Genomic DNA, 21354 nt, shown 5'->3' with positions numbered 1-21354 from the left:
TATATTAATGCAAAAGGTATAGAGTTCTGGCTTTTGTTATTGCTCAGTATGCGTTGTTGGGCACTACATTTGAGGTGAATGGATGAAAGAGAGTCTAATAATGGATATGAACATAATAGATAATTTACTTGCAGTGTTTCTCATTGCAAAGGTAAGAATTAGCTCTATATAACATTTGTGAATAACAGGTCTGAAATCTGTTTTCTGTGCTGTGGGAGAAATACACCTGCAGAGCCCTCAACCTGCCAGAGCAATCTCATATTTCTCACTCAGTGCAATACAGATGTGCCACGTCGTCTTGGTTTACTCACCTGCGTCCCTTGCTATCCACCTAAGCACACTTCAGCTTGTTCCAGCTTTGCTTCCCTGTGCCCCTGCCTCCCCATATTAGACTGGATTAGTGCTCAGACCTTTGGTGCAGAGAGAAAGACTTGAGCAGAGTTTCTCAGTTTCTCTCTGAACTTGATCATCATTGTGCACATGGTTAACCTGTGCTGTCAAATAACTAGTCTTTTTGCTCATGTCAGTGAAAGAGAGTGAAGTAAGTGCTTTTATTCTTAATGTCAGGCTGATAAAATCCAACAGAAAGGGAGGGTGATGCTAGCAGGGTGAAGAAAAGAGTGATGTGCTTGCTTACTGTGGACGTGTATCCCCTTACACCTGCACGCAAACCATGACAATTATTTAGTGAAATCATGCTTCAGTTTCCCAGGTGCATGAATGAATGAATAGGCAGGGAAGCCAATAAGCCAAGCAAATCTTTCAAGTTGCTCCATTAAGGTCAACAATTTTGCTTTTTTTGGCCAGTCAGTAGAGTGGTCTCTCAAATGAATTTGGGCTTCTATTTTATTTATAAAAACCAAGACCAGGTTTTTCACCTGCTTCAAAGCATTTAAGTAATCATAAAGAACTGAGCATGATTCTTTGCATATATTGTATCAAATCTGGCACCCCCCCCATCACTGCTGACATGTATCCACATATGAAAATAATTAGTTGAACTAGTTCCCTTGTCTGAGAGGCAGTGTCATCTGCTCAGGAACTGGTTGAATGGAAATATGGAGATATTAAGAGAAATAAACAAGCACAAGAAGAAATACGGAGTGTTACAAAAAGAAATACTAGAGATGAACTTCAGGAGAGCTATTCAAGTGATACTGACAAACCAAGTTCTTTTTTTCTTTATACATTACAGTAAGAGGATACACAGTACAGTTAGAAGTATACACTTAAAAGACACAGAACATGTCTTCTTTCCTTCACAGAACATGTCCTTCTTTTGTGGCCTGCAGATATCTCTTCTGCTGAAGTGTCTAGCTATAAAAGCAAATTAATTGTTCTTTTCTGCTTCTTGCCCCTCGAAGCAGGGGATAAAAGGAGCAGGTGCACACAGCTTCACTAGTTGCTGGTGGTGTTAGTGCAGTGTACTTGCCCCTGAGGTTTCTGCCCATGGCATTGCACTCTCCAAAAACCCATTGATGAATGGTATTCTGAAATGTCCAGAAAAGTCTGAAAGATTCACCTTGGCTTTGCGAGACTGTTTAATGATGACTACATCAACTTACATTGCTCTGTAGAAAGCAAAAAATGTGTGGAAAGGCAGAAAAATAAAATCTCCCATTCTTCTTCCCTTGATAGAGTTGTTTGCATTTTCCAGCAGATGACACAAATAATGAAAAATAGATGAGTTCTTCCTTGCTTTTATTCAACAGCATTCATTCCTTTAGGCTTCTGGCTTTTAGCAGCCAGAACAACTCTATCATATTGTTTATATTTCATTTCTCTAGCTCAGATTTTTATGTACAGAGTTCCCAGTGGCTAAATGTCTCTCATCAGCCATTATCTTAAAATTAAACATGATCACTACAGGTTCACTCTACACTTAGGAAAGTAGTAATGTGGCTCGGAAGTTCTGATGTAGTAATATCCCCTGTTCAATTAAAAATAGCTTTTTAGCTTTGATTATAAATGAACTAAAGGATTATACTGGTGCATCTTTATGGATGTATCACTAATTTGATGATGGGTGGTTATATTTCTAACTACTCTGTTTTTCCTGTTACACAACTTACCACTGGTTCCCCCTCAACAAATGTGAGATGTTTCCCACTTGGCCATTTTGGTTTTAGCATAATTACTCTCATTTACTTCTAATATGTTAGCTGTAGTTTCTTGTCTATGAATCTGAGGGACCAACCAACGTGGTCAACTTCTTCCATCACACGATAGAAAGGACTTCTTTCTTTGACCCTTCCCATCTTCTCTCCAAATCATACCCTCCTACTCTCTCTTGATGGAAACTTCTGCATCACTGCCTGAGGAAAGGGAAAATCCCAAGACACATGTGTGCAGATACACAAGTGCCAGAAGTACCTTTTCAACAATACTCTCAGGGACCTATTCTTAATGCAGATCACATAGGCTGAAATCATCCTCTCTTTTAGGCTTAATTACATCCCTTATGTAAGTGGAGCCAGCTGGGGATTTTTTTCCAGCTTCTTCAATTCCTAGAAGGTTATTCTAGCACAGGAACTATCAGGTTACTGTTGCCAAGGAGTTTATAGCTATACTCGAAGATAATATACTATCAGTCATCTCATCTGTATCATCACATACAAACTTGGTTTCTTTTTTTGATTTTTTTTTCCAATTCTGACATGCTGTCCTTCATCATGTGGGTGCTTTTGAAATGAGAAAATTACTGGAAGTTACCCAGGACAAGTCCTTATACTCAAAAAAATTCTCTAATAGCTTAACTTCAGCAGTGATGGGGGTGGGGGAGGATGTGGGGAGAGGAGGGTAGGTACAAGGGAGATTTTCATGTCTGTGAGCCATCACCTGTGTCAAAAACATCCTCATGGTGTGGGGTGTTAAGAGGAAGGAAATGCATCCATATTCCACTTCTTTATTATGCCAGTCATGTTGAAGGACTTTTTTTTGAGCGGTGGTAGGAAACCTCTCTTTTTCTATTCAACAGAGAGTGTTTAGACAATTTGAAGAACTCTTGTCTCCCTTCCTCTATCTGAGCTCAAGTCTTCAATTAGATGTAATTGAAAAAGGTAGAGTAAATGGCAGGTGCCTGCCTCTTTGGAAGGCATAATTATGACTAGCTTGCAGACTTGGAATTTTGATGACTGAATAAATAGAGAAGACAGATGTGTTTGTGTACACACTGACATCAGTATTGACAGGATGACACAGGGACATTTGTAGCTCTGTAGTCTGTAGGATGAGGGAGAAAATGAGGGGTTTGGGCTGCTTCCCCCCTGCTCTGATTTAGAAAATGAGCATTTGTTCTCTCTTCATGTCTGTGGATGAAGTGAATTTCTATTGTGTCTATGAAAGATAATAACAGTTGGGGTTAGGACTTAGGCATTGATATGTGTTAGCTAGAGGGTTCCCATTCAACATATTAAATAAGAGATCTTATTTTATTTCTACTTCCACTTTTACTCTCTTTTATCTTCTTTATCTTCTCAGCATTCTACAGGTAAGAAGTTACCTTGAATCTGAATAGAAAGTGGAATGTGTTGCCAAGTAATCCTGTCTCCGAAACTCAAAGGTATTCCGCAAAAAAAAAAAAAAAGGCTGTGCAAAGGACTTTCATCTCCTTCAAAAGCACCATTGTAGCCATGTTGCTGTTGATGTGTGGCATTTGTATCAATCATTAAAAAAAATAATTAAAAAAACCAACCAAAAATACGGCCAGGACAAGTACTGCTTGGAGTGGAGCAATAGAATATTTATGTAACCACACTCTGTACAAGGTCTTCATGATCCCTCTGCCATAGCTTGTGGGTGGTGATACTGGGACGAAAAAAACAGTTGAGAACAAGCTGTTATCTAATCTATAGCGTAATAAAATATTGGTGCTTCTAAGTCATTAACTATCTTTTCGTCATATATTGTTAACCTAGCTATCATTATTGTGACTGATATCAAAAAATGTTCTCAAAACACTGTTTGGTCAGCAGTCCTCTTTTTTTTCTATTGCCTTCTATGTTACAGATTAATGTACTAATCGATTATGTTATTGTATTCTTTGCACACAATCGCAGCACCATCACTGTTGAAAATTACAATTTTTGAATTTACAGAGGCTCTAAGTGAAAACTGTGCTCAAGGTATGTTCTTGACACATACCTTGAGCTAAGTTCAAGACTGATGTGTCAGTTTAAGATGACTTTTTTTTTTTTTACATTTGTTACAAAGACTTCATAAATGGTCTAACTCCACTAGAACTTCCCTGATGCCATGTGGAGTGAGTTCTACTTTTCTGTGTATCACAACTTTCTTCTCTTTCACTGACATGTACACTTAAATAGCCAGTATGTTAATTAGAATACCGTGATGATTATAGAAGTTTAGGTGGTGCTGAGATCTCAGCATAAGAACTGATAACACTGTCTTTATTTGCTCATCAGTTGAGACTTTTTCTCTGTTGTAAATACAGTTTCTCATGAACAGTATCTGAAAAAGACCATGAAAAGGGTGGTTAGAATTGCCTAAGGAAATGGCTTTGCTCATCTATTTATCCTGCAAAAAACTCCGTTGCCAGGAATATGCTTTTCTTGGTCTCCAGAGAACAATGGGATTGTGTGCTTACAAAATTTCTGTACCAGTTCTTGACTACAGCTTTCCTCCTACTGCAAGCACTACCGCTAATACATAGCATTACCTTTTTTACATAGGAAATGAGGAAAGGCTGCATTTAATAAAAACAAATTAATTTGCTGTCTAAGGTTATCTTTCTGCTTTTACTGGTGTGAAGTAACCTTGGAAAGTTCATTGCCAGGGGAGCTTTTCCTTGTGATATGACTACATACATAGTAGCAAAGGGGCATTTTTTATTTCTATCATTATTCTTTCTCGTGTTTCCTTTCATAAATTAAAAGAAAGGAACTCTCCCAATTTGCAAATAAAGCTGCCTCTGTGTCATAAAGGCAATAGAACAGTTTTCTTTCTCATTGGTTGTACCTCTTCATAACCCTTGTTGCTACCAAGACGTCAGCTAAGCTTGTGACATAACAATGGTCTGAATCAAGGAAAATTGTGGTGTGAAGATAAAAAGGATTGCAAGGAAGGGGGAAAAGGACAAGCTCTTATTAAATACTCATGTTTAAGGTTAAAATTATCTTTCCTAAGATTAAAAAAAAGTCAACATTGGGTCTTTATTTCCCTTTGGTAACAGAGAAAAAAAAGAAAAGAAAAAGAAAATGAAAATAGAATTTAGAGGTATTTAAAATATACAGACTTGGGATACAACAGTCAATGCATATTATTTATTGGATGGAAGTTACATATGTAGACTGTTGTAGGGTCTACCCATATTATACAATTTCTAGAGCTGGGGACTGTGAGGGAGAGCTGCTGGGGAGAGTTCACATAAGAAAGGAAAAAAACTAAGGTCTCATGCCATGATAGTGCATTGCAGCTTTATCCTGGATCTAATAGTCAGGAGTCACTCACTTTCATGAACACTACTGTATTTTTATGAAATATTTTCATGAGAAGAAAAATATTCTAATGTCAAAATATATTTTAAAAGCTAAAGGAAATAGAAGTCACTCTTTGGATAGGAAGGAAGCTTGAATCTTCTGGAGTTTGAACAATGGTGAAGACCCAGGTGTATCAGACACAGCTTAAGAAAGGGAGCAAAACTTCAGTAAAAAGATTGCAGTTGGGCTAAAAAATAGATTCTTCTGGTCCTTATATTTGTCATGTCCACTTGCCCTTCAAGTCCATTTTGGGCTGATGACGTGGACTGTTGTGTAAGAGTGGAGTGCACGGGAGTACGACTTGCCTCCCCAACACATCTGGTCTGTGTACACTGATAGCACATCTGTCCACACACTCTGTGCCCAGAGATTGAGTTTCTGCCAGCAAAAATCCTCTGCTGGAGTGTTCATATCAAATACACTTCAAATGCACAAAAAATTGTCTTAAAAGTTAGAAGTATCTATAAAGAAGCTATTTTGTAGTACCTCATCCAGAAGAAGTAAGGAAGTATTAAACAATGAAAACTCATTATACAATACATTGGAATGAGGAACATTTAGAATTGTGCAACATGCACTGCAGTGAATAAGCATATTACAAACTGAATGTGACTGATATGATATAAATGATCCTCAGTTTGAATGCAATTTGGAGCCTTGCCAGTTACACTTTTGATGAAACACTTGATTCTGATGATGTTCTAATGCTGTACAAATATATCCCCTATTATATGATATAAACAATGCGTTGCTGTAGCTCATGTCACAAGAATGTGTCCCATGCTCCAATAATTACTTTAAATTGTTATAGGAATTCAATTTCTGTTGGAAGCCAGTGTTCCAGTAGTAATTCTCTCATATGTAATTATAAAATTATTCACCTGAAATATTTTTGTATGCATGGTGTTAGAATTCCTGCAGAAAGTTAACATTTCAGTGGGAAAAGTATATTACTCTTCTAATTAAAAAAAAATATCCAAACAAACAACAAGCAAATAAACAAACAGAAAAAGAGTGAGAGAAATGTTTTGATTGAGTTATCAGTGAGCAGGAAAGAAAGTGGTCTGTTGCTTCCCCCAAAATACTGGTGTGTCTGTCACATGTATACAAGCAGAGTGCCTCTAGTCACATTCAGGCACAAAGTCACTGGTTTTGTACACAGACGTTTCATGTTTCTGGGCTATTTCTCACTTCACTGATAACTACCCACTGCTGTATAATTCTCTGGCTTAACATAATGAGTAGTTGTTTCTTTAAGCAAGGTTTTAAATACCTGAAAGTGTCACTGATATCTGATGTAGAGAACATTTTTTATGTCCTTTGATTCACAGTGATGTTCTGCTTCTAGTACTCCTGGCATAGGCCTTCTACCTTTAAGGGTTAGTTACCCATGTTTAGACAACAAACACAGAATTAATAATCCATGAAAGAGTCCTTTTCTGTTTCATGTGATCTGTTGAGTACACACACATATGCTTCAGTTGATATTAATTCCGTAGAATAGGAAAAGCACTCTTTGGATGTCTAACAAAGCTGTTCCATCCTGTACCCAATTTCCATATTAAGATATTTTCTAGGGTTGTTGTTCCCTCAGGTACTCTGCTGTGTTGCTTTTCTAGTTCTTGACAATCTCTGTTGAGATGCTTTCTTTCCCTTGCAAAGGGCAACACCTGGCACCTCATTGGCAACCAACATGTAGTACTATTTTTCTTTCAATATAGTTTCCCATCTCTTTGTTTCCTCTCAAGCTCACAGAAATTTCAACTCTGGTATTTTCATTGTGCACTCTATTTTATTTCTGGGTTTGTTTTTTATTTTGTTTTATTTTATTTCCTGGAGTATTTTAATGAATTCTTATGAGTTTTCTCTTCTTCAGCCATTGGCATAGCACAGCACTGCCCTGACAATGTGTCCACAGTCATTTCCTGTTCCAAGCACTGCTGTATCTCATATTATATCGCTATGCATGACTCTTGCCAGGAAAAAGGGGTCTCAAATTGATTTTTCACAGAAAAACACGGATATATTTATTTGGTTTGCTACTACAAATATTCTTTCTCTAGGTTGTGACCGGGTGAATTCCAGGCCCATTGAGGCCAATGGAAATCCGTCACTTGACTTCAGTGGAGACAGGATTTCCACCCAAATTTTTGCCCGTTTGGAGAATTAGAACTGACAGGGATTGTTGACAAAAACCCTGGAATAACACAGCAGTGTAAAAAAATTGTAATAACAAGATTCTGTCACTCCTGGTACTATCAAATAATGAATTTTCAGCAGTCTGTGACGGCAATTCAAACAACTAAGCTTTATGTTTTTGCTGGGCTTTTTTTAAAAATCATTACCTGTTGTTATTTGTGTGATGATAGGATCAAGGAGACTTAGCCACAGATAAGAACTTCAGTGTTGTATAGACAGAGAAAGAAAACAGAACCTCCTTCAGGCTTGCCAAATAAGTGCTTACCAAGAGGTAGGGGAACATGGGAAAACAGTAGAACTATGCTGATGGTTACTGTATGTTGGGCTGTGGAGCAGTGCCCTGGGAGCCTCTTTTTGAGTTTTTCTAGGTGTGATGGCAGAAGAGAGCTTTAGGAGGCATTTCAAAGGACGTAGAGTAGCTCTGTGCTGGCAATGAGAGATATTGCTTTTAAGTCATGAAGAAAAAAGAAAAGTGTCTGAAACATCTCGAAAGCTGGTAGGGGATTATGAGCTGCTGCCTTTGAGAAGAGCAGAGGTGAGGGAGAAGCAAGGCTGGGAAGTGCAGGAAAAGTGTCTGTGAAGTGGTAAGGGCAGTAACAGCAGGACTGGAGAGGCTGGGTGGCCTTTCCTCAGTAGAGCAAGCTGTCTCAATTCACTTCTCCCTTCTGTTATTGTCCTTAACACATCTCTCTGGTGTTTCTAGTGTTGACTGTATTCACAATCCAAAATTCAGAGGCTCAGATAACATAACTGTCTGTATCCAGATACTTTTCTCCCACCATCAGCAAGTACTTTTGGAACTGGATGCAGCCCAGCTGGAAATAAGACGAGGACAGATTTTCTTGAAAGATTTCTCATACAGACAGCTTTTAGCCGGGTTGGAAACATTTCAAAAGAAGTAATTTTTCATTCTATTCCATCATTTCTTATCCAGTTAAAGCCAGGAAATGCAGAGATAATAATTTTAAAAGAGAAAGGGACTGAAGCCTAATTCTGAATCTTCAGTAACTGACACAATAGAAATATAATATTTAAAGTTTTTTTAAGAGTAATTGGGTTTTCATAAAATCTATGACACAAATGAAGACTTGAGCAGGCCACTCCTTTGCAAGCTATGGCTCATCTTTATTTAATCTACATGGATCCAAAAGAGATTCCTGGCCCTAAGAGTTTTTAAACTTTAAGGCTCTTTGGAACCTGCATCTGTACTCTGTTTTCCTTATAATGAGAGTATACAGCTCATGTAAAGTCAATTCTCACTAAAAGTACACCACAGTTTGGAAGCACAGAAGTACCCAAGAAAGGCAACACTGGAGAGCATCCTCTTGGTGAAACCAGGATTCAGAAGACTGCCTGTACTTGGATTCAGATATGCTGCCCTCAGACACCATGCATACAGCCAGCCTCTGCCTTTGTAACTGCTGAGTGTGGCTTGTGGATCAATGTAGGTGTCTGAAACATGGATTTTAATGCTGATGCTTGTACCCCTCTCTATTTGACTGGCACAAGGCAGATCTCTCTTTTTCATCTCAAGTTCACTTTCTTCTCTTGAATTATGGTATACGTCTGCCTCTGCTCCTTCAGATTCTGACGTGCTCAGATACTTTTTCAAATCCCTTCCTATATGAGTACTTTGGTAATGCAGACACTCTTTATTGGTCCCTATATTTTTCTGACAGTGGTGGGAAGAGGAGATAAATATTGTTCTTGCGTGTGAACTTGGTAAGTGTTATCGTGTACGTTCTTTTGACTGCTAACCATGCTTCCTGCTGGCTTTGTTACCCACAGCAGTATGTAACTTTCCTTCCTTTGTCCCATTCAAACTCTTTGAAAAACTGAATCAATTCAGAAAGCAGCCATGGGTTCACAATTTCTAAACTTGCTGTTTTCCTTCTTTTTCCTTACCTCACTAATAGATTCTTTAACTTTATGGGAATAAGAAATTACTTATCTGTGCCATTCCATAGGTGTTCAACATGTCTTCAGCTTGCCAACATGGATATTCCTGCTCTTTCTGACCACAGCACTTTAAGAGTTAAAAAGGGGTGGTTCTGTGCTTGTGCAGCTGCTTGCTGGATGTTACCATGGCTGGTACTGGACCAGGAACTGCTTTTCTGTCCTTTAGTTTGGTTTTGTAACCATGGCTTTCATCCCAATTGCAATCAGTCGGAAATTTTTCTGTAGGGCTGTGGACTTACTTTTCTACTGTAACTACCAGGTAGCTATGAAGATTTTTCAAACAAAAGATTTTTCACCGTAATTATCTGTGTGAACTTTTTTTAGAAACAAAGTATTTTGTTGCTCTGGAAGCATTTTTGTTAATATTTTCTACATTGTGGAATTTATCTAAAGTGACTGTTTCCAGAAAACAAACCAAAACAACAAAAAACAAAACCAGAACAAACAAACAAAACACCCTCCCAAAAAAACCCCCCAAAAAACCCACAACAAAAAACCCTAAAGAACCCCCAAAAAAACCTCCAAAACCACAAAACCTAACCAAAACCCAAACCAATAACTGATTTATTTTGTCAAATTGATGTTTTCTGACTGGAAAAGTTGTATGAAGAAATTCCCAAGTGGCTCCTTTACAAGCTTATCAGTTTAGACTAGTAACACATTAGATAGCTGCTTAAAAAGCTTTCATTTCACTAGTCAGTCCGTAGTAATACAGATTTTATTTAAAGCCTGATCCAAACTTACTCTAGTCAGCTACTCTCCGCATTTCGTGACTTCACACTCAGAAAAATCAGAGCCATTGACAGCTATCAGTAGCTTCATGGGACATCTCTGTGTAACTCATTGAATTTTCTCAGTTTTCCAGATGTTGAACCTAAAGTGTACAAAAGCTGGAGGCACTTGCTCACGGACATGCTGTGTGTCAGTGGTGAGATCCTGAGCAGCAGCAGCATCTCATCTCTAGACTTTGGCCTTCAGAGCGTAGGCTGTGAAGGTGTTTATAAAATAACTACTTTCTCCCGCATGCATTTTCAACTGGCTGTGCCTGATGTTGATGACAGCCTCAGAGTCCCAACCCAGACCTGGAGTCTCTGCCTGAGTAGCTTAAGCCTTTAAAGCCCAGTTCTCCATCCCATGATTTCTTTTCAATGGAGTTATAGCGCTTAAAACCCCAGCAACCCAATAGCTGTAACACAAACCACAGGCTGTTACACTCTCTCTGTGGGGTCACATCCTGAGCAGTTGTTCCAGCAAGAACACATTTCATGGTCCGTATTTCATCTAGACAAGGCTTTTAAAGTTAGATTGGCTCCTACCAAATTTAGTTTGCTACCCTAGACTTTCCTTGAAGGCTGAAATGCATATACCTGCACTATCAGCCTCACTCAAATTTGCCTTGCAGATCATATGTTTGGTAGCTGGGAAAAATAAAATATAGTTGTGCTTTTTTCAAAATGTGAGACTGGCAAAGACAGTAGAGAGTTTGCAGGCAATTTTGAGTTCATATGGCTCCTATCAGTAAAAGTATAAAATATTTTCAATCCATGGCTTAAAATTGCAGCAGTCTTCTTTCACTGCTAGAGCTCCTGATATCTTAAGCCATTAGTTGTCAATTGTGACTGTATTTTGCTGTCAGAATTTGTACTAATAACTTCCTTGAACAACTTAAATGTTATGCTTTCTGATATATAAGCAGTTCTGAGACATCTTTATATCTTCCAGTGCTTCAATTTTTTACACTGTCCCTGCTCTATCAGACCAATGAGCAACAAATTTCCCAATACATATTTCATTATTCTGAGCAATGTTTTTATGTCTCCTTTGTCTGTCAGAGGCAGAACTCAGCTGAAGTATTCCCCCCACTTACACAAATTCTTTCTTGTTATTGTCAATGTAGCACCCCTGTTCCTTTTTCCTAAGTCTCCTCCAGGCTCGAGTCATGGTCTTCCACTGGTTTTCCCATAGTCAAAAATGCAGTTGAACGTAGTGCCTATTGTAGACTAGGCAATCTAAACCCTTGCATGTTCTGATATAATTCTTGTGTCCTGAAATTAACCCACATGCAGCTTGAGGAAATCCTGTCATAGGAAGTGCTGCACATGCCCAGCGTTGTTGGGAAGGCTCATGGTGAGCACTAGCTGGCAGAGTGTCTCAAAGTTACAGGCACCATCTCTTGCTGGGTTCCAAGTTAAAGAGCCTTGCTGCCTTTTGCTCCCACTTTTTTGACATCTATCAGTTTTCTCAGGTAGGTCCACTGGGTTGTTTTATTTGTGTAAATCTGAGCAAGTTTTCAAGGTCTGTTTATGTGTCCTCCAGTGTTCTGTCACAGGATATCCACAACCTGGGTTCACTTGCAGACAAGCATTATTTTTTTTCCTTCTATTTATATTCTATGTTCAAGAATTGCCATCTCTCACATCTCATTTTTCTGCTGGTGTATAGCAGGCTTCATATTTTTGCAATGTGATTTCACTTCTTGCTGTCTGGATTAATTGAAATCTAAAAACCTACCAGCTGCTTCAGAACCCACTATTGTCAGAAGCAAGAAGAGATTCTGATTACTTTTTTTTTCCTTTCAGATTCAAAGAAGTTTTTATACCTCTTCCAGTTCAGAATAATCTCAGAGAGGCTCAGCCCCAGTGGAGCTTTCAGTGGGCCATTTTTCTACCAGTGAATTGTCATCTCTCTTTCATGTGTATAGCACTCAAAGTCCAGTGAACATCAGGTGCTTAAATTAGAACATGGAGCAGATGAGCCCTTTATTCTATGTCTGGTTCTATCTGGCTGCCTGTAATAGGAATTTGACAGAAGACTGAAGAGACCCTGCTGGAAAACTAGAAGCATGAGGGCAAAAGCCCCAATAGGGAAAGAAATGATTTAAGTGCCACTCACTGAAGGCATGGAAATCAGTCCAACCATTGGTGGTACCTGTGCAGTAGAAGTAATCTGGAGATGTCACAAAAAACCCCACAGTGGTGAACCAGGAAGGCAGGCAGTTAGCTGGGATGTATGGTGTTTCAGTTACAATCAAGCCACACTTTTGGAAAATGTATTTAAATTAGCTTCATTGGTAAACAGTGATCATCCTAGAGTGGTGCTGGATCTTACCTGGCCCAGTGTATTGCCTGTCTCACTCTCAGGGGACGCTCTCCGTAAGAAACATCCTTTAAAACTCACTGCAGAAGCTTAAGCCACAGGAGAACAGGAAGGACTGACTTGTTGCAGTCCTTGGAGAGCCTAGTGTTTATGTGACCCAGCACTGTGTTGTCTTTGTTGCATCTTGGGACTGAGTTAACTCTTTGTCCCAATCCGCAAAAAACCTGCCCTATAAATCACATATCCTGCATAATCCATAGGCACTGAGGACAAGGAAAGGGCTTTCTTTGCCTTTTTCCGCCTCTGTACTTCTGTTGCTGAGGCTGTTTAACAACAGTCTGGGAGTTGCTGCTTTGTATCCCAGCTCCTGAATTTTGGATAGGTCCAGCTGCAACCAGGAGCACCATGTGGAAGAGGAGGAAAGCAGACTGGCATAAGAGGGCAAAAAAGTGCTGTGGCTCAGCCCGTTGTGTGTGAAAGGGACCTAAAGGAATTACTCTTTTGAGCTGTCTCAGGGGTAATAGCAGCAACATGCTAGCCATCAGATAAGAGATGGAGCAGCCAGATATCTGCTCCTGCACCAGCGTCAGCCTCCCAGCAGTCACGTGAAATCTCCTACTGGAATTTTCGCACATTTGCCCAGAAGAAACTGAAGATGATGTGCACAAGCTCTGTTGATTACCACCATTAAAGGAGCTGTGGCAGCAAGCAAAGCCTGCTAACAGGCCATTAATTTTCAGTCTCCCCAGTTTGGAAGACCAAGGGACTGAGGAAAACGGCTTGGGGAAAGCGCCTTTAAAGAGTGACCCTTTATGTATGACACATCGTACAGTTGTGCATTTCTTCACGTATATTCACTTTGATATTCATTTCATTGTCATGTGCATAGTTACATCCCTGTCTTGCAGGTGTCCTACCCATGCCTAATTTCTAGTGCCAAAACAGCTCACAGTGCACAACACATCACAGTGCACCAGGCAATCACATCCTTCCTGGGGTGGGAAAAGTGAATTGCGACACAGTCTTCTCTCATTTATTTACTCTATGCATATTGCAAAAATCCTGCCAATTACATCTCCTGGGGCAGATGCTTTTCTTCAGCTTGCATTGATGTTTTGCTAAAAGCCCAGTGTTGTTAACAATATGGCAGGGACAAGATTAATAAGATTCAGGTGTGCCCAGTGTCTCCCTGCATTTCATGACATCCCAGATCTGGAGAGGAATAGAGTGTGACAAATAGGCCACATATCCAACAAATGATACGTGACAGAAGCCCAAGAATTAACATTTGGGAAAGTGATTCATTCATAAGTGTCTAAATGCTCTAGGATTTATTCCTGAATTTATATAACTATTTCTACACCATCTGCTAAGTGGTTTGTAATTGGCCAATGAAAATCAACAGAATGCTTAACTGCCTGCATAACTATGGAATATGGACAGCTTTAGAGTCTAAGAGAGAAGTAGTCATAGGTTTTGCAGGATGTTACATTTATTGTGCCACAGCCTTCCTAACCTGCAGAGCAAAATACAAATCTTCAATCAAGTTAACGGAGAAATGGCGTTATTAAAACTCTGCTTACTTGTTTATTTCATTGCTGAACTTCATTCCTGCTTCTCTTTAATTTGTTGATGTGATATGTGTTTTGGTGGGAGATACACCGTACGTGCTTTTCTGGCTGTAGGCATCTCACAGGCGCTCCAGCAAGCGCATAGCAGTCATCCAAGACTGAGAGCAGAGTGCCGTGGGGCACAGGACAAAGCTTTTCCCCCAAGCTGATGAAAGGCCCACCCTTGGCTTCTGCTGGAATGCTGTAACTCTTCTGGAAAGGATAGCAGAGAAGATCAAAGGCAAAATAGTGCCAAAGAACAAAATTTAACAAAGATTCCTCGCCCTGCCTAATTATCACATCACACTTGGAGTCAACATGCAAGGCTGCTGGTGCCAGCTGTGAAAAAGGCAATTAATAACTTTAAACCAAGTGTAGCTTCAGACTCAAGATGAGAAGCTGTGAAGAGCTATGTACAACTGATAGACCCACTGTTTTCATCCCTTGATGAGCTGCTGGTTAAGCATGTACCATGGAAAATGCCTTTTAGAGACTTTGAGAAACATGATGAAGTCTAGATAGATTTTAGAATGCCTCTGTTGTTCCTAAAAAGGTAGGAATGACATTTCAAGAGAACAAGGCAAGTCTTGCTCATCATCCAGGCTGGAGTGCTGCGCTGCAAGTGCTGTGGGGAGAGTAGCGAGGGGTTTGCTTTCTGTTGTCCTCAGGTGAACTTCCCAAACAGAATGTGTTGCTTTACCAACACCCCAAACAGAGTTTGTTGGCAAGTAGTCTGATGCTGTTGCTTGTCTGAGTTCAAAATTCCGTCCCAGAGCCTGCGCTGAGGTTGTCACAAGAGGGCACTTTCTTGGCACTGGATGGCTCTGTCTCAGAGAGGAAGGCTGTGGCTGGGGGAAGTCTGAGAGTCCAGGGTCTTCTTCTTGGTGCCTGTCCTTCAAACAAGACCTCTATTTCATCCTTTTTAGTAGGTGAATGACCTGTTCCACATACCTTCTCATACCTTCTCACACCACACACCGTGCATTTGCCATCAGTGGCAGGCTTGGCAGACAGAAAGGTGTTCCCCAATATCTCATGCATGGTTTGTGGAAAGCAGAATTTCATAACAAATTTTACTACACATTAAGGACAAAAAATAAATGCCCAAGCATGTTTTATATATACATCTAGAATAAATCTGTGGTATTTCTGAAGTTGTTTCAAAGCCACCTTGTTTCAATTTGAGATTTTGCTGTAAAATAAACCTTCTTAAAAGCTGCATGTCATTATGTTTTGACTTAAAATTAAAGGAACATCGTAACTCCTTTTATTTTGCTAATAATCCAAAAATAAACATTTTTACTTATAAAGCTTTTAGGAAAATTCATTCCTGTTTACAGTCCCTGCACATGCACCATGCTGATTCCAATTCTGTCAGCCAAGCAGCTGTCCTGCCATTAACGCTCTTTAGCAGCTGTGTTCTTTCTACTACCTGGGGACCTGTGAAAAAGCGTTTACAGAGTTTCGCGTGGACAGGTGTCCCTGAAAAAGCCATGCTGCCTGCAAAGGAATGCAATAACAGCAACCTCTCTCCCAGCACACTCCGATATTTCAGGTATTTTATTTCACTAATAAAAGAGAAAAGCAAATTATGAAGGTACTCCACCCACCTACCACTTAGATAATTAAAACAAGGAAGTTGTATAAGTTGTATCCTTGCAAAAGTGTCCCCTGGCATGTCTGCTTCACTTTGTTTCTACAGCACTTTCAAAAATGAAGTGGAAAGGTTCTAATGAATGAACCAATGCAGCAGTGATATTATACATGCCTGGCAGCTGCCTTTATGTGCAGCAACGCAACTAAAGTGTCTTCTTTTGCACTTTGGCCCTTTGAAGACACCACAGAGCACTCACTCTCAACTTTGGAGATGTAAACTGTGCTTTTGTTGGGCGAAGGTATACATACAATTCTCTGTCCTATCTAAACACAAAAATATTTCAACTTACCTTAAAATCAGTTCAGTTGCAGAACCTGATGTGACTGTGGTCTTGAGAAAAATAACTCAGGTCATACCTCAGCAGTAACTGTGAATTAAATGTCAGCATTCATGAATGTATTAGTCAGGCCAGCTCACCAAATTTTCAGATGTGCAGGATTTCCAGAAACAGCATAAAAAGAAGCTACCTGCCAACATTTCCATTTATCAAAGATCAAAGTTAGGTACCTCAACAAAAGTCAGTTACAGGCAATGCAGAAATGAGCTTGTTTGCTCACAGTCCATGTGGCTTGCTGCTGTGCTATCAGCAAATTTTCCTTTTGATACTGGGAAATGAATCTGTGGGTTTTTTTTGTTTGTTCCTCAGTATTACTCTAAATCTTTAAGAGCCCATTGAAGTCTGCAAGGGTTCCTTGAGAGTGTGATGGACGTAACTAAATCCATGTTGTAACACCTCTGTTAATGCTCAAGTGCACTGTGCATTATGATTTGTGTGCTTTGTGGCTGAAGGGTGTCATTGTGAGTGGTCTGGCAGAGGCTGTCAGGTACAAGAGAATTGGCAGAAAGCCTTCCGGTTGGGTTTGACTACCTGTAGCTAAGCTAATAATGTTTTGCAATATCTGAGATAAGAAACAGTCTCTGAGAAAGGGTTCTGTCCCTGCGTGGTTCAAGTGTCTCATGGAAGTCCTTAGGCTCTGCAGGGATCTCTCACAGACCAGAGAGTGGGTGACCTCGCTGTACCTGATGAGCAGGAGGACGGATGGGCACAGCTTGCCAAGAACCTTTCTGTAGAGATGGATGGGGGGCATATTGGTGACATATCTGCACAAAGCAGACACCTGGGTGAGCTCCAAGCCTGCTGATTTAGCAGCCTCAGACTCCAGATGCAGCATGGCTGCACTAGCAGGACTTCCTCTCAGGCTCCTCAGCCACGTGCAGCACTTGCATGGGAAACAGGGACCTTTCATCCAGGCCTCTGTCCTGGATCTGAGAGAGGTAAAATTGAGACAAACCTAGATGACATTACTGGAAACAGTCCCTGGTTTCTGGTGTGTTAGATAAGGGATCAGTAAAAACTTGGTGTTGTCTGGCTAGTCTGCCTCATATTTTCAACTTCTAGTACTTGAAAAAATATCATAAGTAACTCTATACCTAATTGTCTAGCCCTCTCTACTGGAAAAAAGAGAAACCAATGGAGAGGACAACTTTGGCAGTCATCCAGGAATGGGAACTCTCTTCTTATCTGCATCAGATATAGACCACAGAAATCTTGGTTGCAAGCAGCGTCTGGATTTCAGACCTCTGCTATGACTTCATCACCAAAATCCTGAGCTTTATGTTACAGTTTAAGAAGGTAATGTTGTACTTGTACTTGTGCTGTGTAATTTCCTAACTTCTAGTTTTCTGCCTGACAGCTCCTCTGAGGAGTTCCTCTCTTCTTGTCAGGCCTGTCCTGTGTCCATCAGCTTTACAATTTTCCTGGTTGGCTACAGTTAGATCCTCCTTTTATGTATCTCTGGAGTTGGCACATGGCAATGCCAATCTTCTCTTTGTAGATTGTGGGTACAACAAATGGAACTCAGAAATTCAGGGAGAAAGGCAAAAATTCATCACTTGCTTACTGAGTCATCTGCAACTGGAAAAGGACTTGCACTGGCACAGCATGAAGCCCCTTGAACTAATTCTTTCTCCTTTAACTTTACTTTCAGGGTTAAAGATTTTCAGTTAAAGAAAAATAAACAAAAGTGGCCAGCATTGCTCTCACAGACGTGACCAAAGGGGTTTAACCAGTAAAGGAAACAGGGCCGAGAGATTATCTTAAACTTCTTTCCTATTAAAACAATTCATTTCATATATTGCCACAATGCAACAACTTTATCTGAACTTCCTTTCACCCTCTATAAACATGTCTTTAAAATGAATGCTGTGAATTAATTTTTGAAAAATAGTTTCTGTGTGACATTGGGCAACACTTTGAGTAGTAGTAGTAGTAGAACTTGCTTCAAAATGAAGCATTGCATTATCAGATCAAATAGAATTTAGTTGGGAAATATGCCAAATAGTGTGTAAACCAGCCATGTAATTAATGTAATTTTTTTCTGTCTTTTAGTGAGCTTTGTTGCATAAAACTGTGGTTTGGAACTGACAGGTACTCTGGGGCAAAGATTCCATTGAAATAGTTTGAAAAAGTTGATTCAATAAGATAAGTGAGAAAAAGTGTATTTTTTTTACCTTTGGTATACTGAAGTGAAACAGAAGTGAGCTGTAAAATCTTCTCTTAGGGAATATCCCTTTTTGATACTCAGTCTCATTCTTTGGAAGGTGCAGTGTTTTTTCAGAGAGTGATGAGAAAATAATGAATTGAGAGACAAAGTGCCTGTTTTAGGCACCCACTCAGTGGAGTGACAAGAATTGGTGCTGTCATTCAGCAAGGACTGCATTGTTTTGTTACTGCTGGGATTGCCTGCAGGAGGGCTCTGTGGGAGACTGTGAAAGAAGTTACAGAAGAGGAAGTTTCATATATGCATGACCCCAAAATGAATGAAGAAAAATAAGATTGTGTACCTAGCCATTTTATTGCATTAACATTTAAAGCTCTTAAATTTGGATTCTCATTTGATTCCTGTTCTATAATGTGAGCATGGGTATACCTGCTGCGTTAGATGGAGAAAAATATTCTGGAGAAACCATGGGTACTAGAGAAAATTTCAGACTTGAGATCAAGGGAAGGACTATCAGGCTCCAGACCTTTCCCATGGCTTTTGCTCTCCATCTCTCGGCTTTCTGCCCCTGAGTGGCTTCCGTCCCCTTCAAAGCTTTTTTGGCACACTCCAGGCAGATTTGGCTGCATGGGGACAAGAGGGGGGTTTATAGATTTTAAAATTGTTGCCTCAAGGTCTGTAGTCCAGTTTCTTGTACCATAAATGGGTATCAGCAAATCAGTGTGAGTGAGAAAGCACTTCTGTGTGTTTGGGATTGGGAACAAAGGGCAGACCCAGGGACCCAGGTGTCTGCAGGAGGGCTGTGCTTCTGCATGGTGTTCCCAGTGAGGGGGTTTGGGTGCCCTCTCTTGACATGCCATTGGACTACAAGTTGCCAGGAAGTAGAGTAAGAGTCACTGCTTTTAAAAGGCCTTCACAAGGAGGGCTCACACTGAAGGCTCCGAGGGGCAAGGAGCACCCTCAGGTGTGACAACCATCCGCATACAGGGATGCTCAGGTGCACACAGGAGGATCAGCAAGCTTGGCCCAACCCTCTGCCAACAGTAAGTTCATCTCTTTCCAAAGGAGGGCTGGGTCCCAGGGAGGACCCCACGCCTCCTACCCCACTCCCCCTTCTCTACCTGTGTGTTCTTTTCTTTCCTGAGGGGATTTTATTTCTTCCTTCCCCTGGCAACAGCTCCATGGCAGTTTCACCTTGCCAACAGCAGCAGGCAGCAAATGCTTTTAACACCTTGAAAAATTTCTTTGCAGGCCATGCTGTGGAATGAATCTGAGCAGCTGAGTTGCTGTCAGTGCAGAGGACCTGGGTTCTTGCATGCTGCAGGGGCATGGATCTGTCTAAATCCCACTGACCTCAGCAGGAAATGGTTAAATGTCTGGTTAGGGTTTTGGGGAAAGCTGTGAAAGGCACACAAGACAATGTAGTCCCAAAGAGTGGGGATTAGGTGGTGAATTCTGAACTCCAGTGTTTTTGTAGTTTAAAAAAAAAAATCACTTTAAACACCAAGGTAAAAGTTGTTGGGTTTTTTTCTGTTTTGTCCTTTTTGGTTTGGGGGGACTTTTTTCTTTTTTTTTCTTTCTTTCAACTTATTTTGAGAACATCTTGATTTAGAAAGGACAGCTTGTGCCTCAGGAAAGCCAGGTATCCAGAGGAGTAATCAGATCCCCAGAGTCAATTTGGAAAGTTCAGACAGCTGTTCTGCATGTCACCCTCACTTAAAGGACAATTTCGTTGGTGACAGCAGTCTGGACCAACTGCAAGACCCAAATTTTTCTGTGCACTGCAGTTTGCATTTGGACCTGAACAAACATAAAGGATAGAAACTAAAAAACCAAGTTGCATCAACCCATATTTTTTGCCTGTGTTATTGCACAGGACTGCAGCATGCTGTCACAGTTGGTGAGAGAAGAGGAAGAGGCTACCAGCATGATGGAAAGAATCCTACAAATATTAGGGAAACTTACAGGATAAAGGCCTTGAATTGAAACAAGAAGATTCAAATCTAAAATACTTGAATATAAGCTATATAGAACAAGGTAGGGGTAGTTTCATCTTCAACAGCCACATAAATGTCTTACATCTTACAATGTTTAAGGGTTAAAAGTGCTGTCAAATATTTCTCCTGAATTCCCTGTAGAAGGAAGCACCACAGCCTTGCCTGGCAGAGGCATTGAAAGAGTGTTTTTGCTGTGCTATTACACAGCTGCCTTTTCTGTGTCCCCATCATAACTGATCTCCAAACCTGCCTGCCTGCATGCCTGCCTGCCAGGCATTCCCCCCTGGAAGATGATGGTACCTTCATGCTGGCGCTTCCCTGGAGAATCTCGTTCTAATTTTCTGCTTATCTGCCAGAGCAGTGTGATCAGACACGCCGTTTGAAAGGTGTATTGGGGTTTCTAAGCCTCATGAAACAAGGCAGAGGTTAACCCAGGCAACCATCAGGCTGTAGTTGAAAATTGGCCTGCCTTCAGAGGATAAAAGAGCAGTGGGAGGGTCTCTTTAGGCAAACACAGCTATCTAGCAAATTACTAAAAAAAAAAAAGGCCAAAAAAAAAAACCAAACCCCAAAAAAACCACCTTGATCTTTGGGATGCAGAAAGAAGGAGCTTTCTGAACTTGGAGAAGGCTGGTAAACAGGAGGTTGACAGCCAAGCATTGGTGCTCCCCCACATCGAGGGAATGGGGACTGTGTTGCATGGATGGGTTCCAGTTGGAGGAGAGCTTTGCTTTACAGAGATGCTCTCGGGTCAGGTGAAGACAGCAGGGCTCTTGCAAGCCAGATAGGTAAGTCAGCTCCTCAGAGCTGGATTTCAAATGAAACCTGGGCCAGTTC

General features: G+C 40.5%; 1 long non-coding RNA gene across 1 annotated transcript in view; it reads left to right on the top strand.

Moving 5' to 3' along the window:
- LOC146441582 (uncharacterized) overlaps positions 1 to 21354 on the top strand; it is a 163168-nt gene that overhangs the window by 131563 nt on the left and 10251 nt on the right. Inside the window, exon 4 of the long non-coding RNA XR_014849973.1 lies at positions 20397 to 20557. This is a non-coding gene — a long non-coding RNA (uncharacterized LOC146441582). The remainder of the gene's footprint in view (positions 1 to 20396; positions 20558 to 21354) is intronic.

The sequence above is a fragment of the Lichenostomus cassidix genome, chromosome 2 (assembly GCF_008360975.1).
Source record: "Lichenostomus cassidix isolate B80296 chromosome 2, HeHo_3.0, whole genome shotgun sequence".
Taxonomy (NCBI): Eukaryota; Metazoa; Chordata; class Aves; order Passeriformes; family Meliphagidae; genus Lichenostomus; species Lichenostomus cassidix.
The sequence above is the reverse complement of the archived record's forward strand: the minus strand, read 5'-3'. Positions and strand labels throughout refer to the sequence as shown.